Consider the following 1,880-nt stretch of genomic DNA (forward strand, 5'->3'; position numbering starts at 1 on the left):
TGTGAGCTTGTGTTGGGCGGAGGGTGGGGGGGGAGGGTGTGGGGGGGCGCCGTCTACGGGGTGTGTAGCTGCAATCACTGCTGAGAGGAAATGAGCTGCAGTAGGCAGATCCTATGCATTTCTGTCAGCTTCACTTTAAGGAAGTAAGGCCAGAAGACCAGAGTTTTTCTTTCTTTCTTATTTTTTTTTTTAGAAAGCGTATGAAGTTGGCAAGAAAAAGAACATCTGAAACTAGGATTGTAGCTCTGGCCTTGTGTGTGGAGTCCTGGCGACCAGCCCCTCCAGGCCCTGTCATTTCTATATCACACTTTTCTAAGTGGCCTGTGGGGTTCTTTGGTAATGGGGGCTACAAAGGGGGCCCAGGGACAGGCTATGAGAGCCACCTGCTGTCCACACGAAGAGGAGGGAAGATGCTCCTTGGACCCGCAGGCCCTGTGTCACACCTAAGCAGGGAAGCATGTCTCATAGGAAGAGCAGGCTGCAGCTTACACAGGCCTGGCCCCTGCTGTGAATGAGAAAATAGAGTCGGAGGTGTGTTATTGGAAGTGTTCTGTATTCTGTGCCACCAATATGAAAAACTAATAATAAAAAGCAAATATATAAATAGGTCAATAATTCCTCCATCTCCATCCTAAAGGAAAAATATGATTAAAATGCCACGTGAAGACAAGAGCCTGCCTGCAGATGGGAAGGCTGGCAAGCACATTAAAGCCACCTTACAATGTGAGTATCATGGAACCATCTGAGCAATTAGACATGACAGTGCAGAATAAAGAACTAAAAGCCAATTACCAGTCCCCTGGGCCCTAGAGAGATTTCATAAAAAATTAATACCAGGTAAAACAGAAATCATCTGAACTGCAGCTGGTGAATTCATGTGATGCACTTCGACCGCCAAGGCCAAGCACCAAAGAGTCTTTTCTGTTATCATCTGTTGGACTGGAGAGTTCTTCTGTCATATTTCTTGCCCGTGTTGAAAAGCATTTTTGGATGAAAGAAGAAGTGGTGGGAAGTGAGGGGTGGAGTGACGGTGGTCATTGGCTGGTATATTCAGAATAATTGGGTGGTTTTAGCCTGCTGTGGCTAACCAAGGAGTCCACAATATGATGAGCAAAATTCCTTAAAGCCAAGCCATCAGCAATTTCCTTAAGGGGTGGGAGTATCAGGATCAATGTGTTCAGGACAATAATATATGTTGCTCTTTTTCTTTACTGATATGAGCTTAAGGATAACCTCTCTCTTGCTCCCTGTTGAATGTCCTGCAGCATCTGGCCCATACAGCTGACCGGGAGTGCAGTGAACCAATGGTGAGCAGCCTGGTAGAGAGAGGGCCCGGGGACCAACAGGTCACTCCCTGTCTTTGGCCTCTGAGTGTGGTCCTGATGGGCAGATGGTACTGAGCACAGCCCTGCCTTATATAGTTTGCTATTGGCTCCTTCTGAGCTTCAAGTTCAATGGGAAATTCCCCTATATCAATCAATCAATTATCATCAATCTCCTGCAGCACCCAGCAGAGTCCCTGGCTCAGATTCTCTGAGCAGTGACATAGTAGCAGTGCGCCTTTTATGTGGCTCTCAGATTTGGAAACTGAAGTTTACAGTGAGTGGCTGACGGTTCAAGGCAAGAAAAAATAAAATGAAATCCACCTCTCTATACATAATTCACTGAAAGTCTTTACTTCCTATTTTTTGTCAGCAACCAACATTACTTTCATTGATCAGAGATAGTCTACTGACTTTAATTTATTTATTATTCAACATATATTTTGAACATATATGCCATATTATGTTCTTATAAAAGATATCTATCTGGTAGCAATAAAGAAAATATTTTGGAAGTTTATGAAATCATTCAAAAAGTCATCCACAAAGGCTAACTTT

This window comes from Myotis myotis, unplaced genomic scaffold, assembly GCF_014108235.1.
Source record: "Myotis myotis isolate mMyoMyo1 unplaced genomic scaffold, mMyoMyo1.p scaffold_m19_p_2, whole genome shotgun sequence".
Lineage (NCBI taxonomy): Eukaryota > Metazoa > Chordata > Mammalia > Chiroptera > Vespertilionidae > Myotis > Myotis myotis.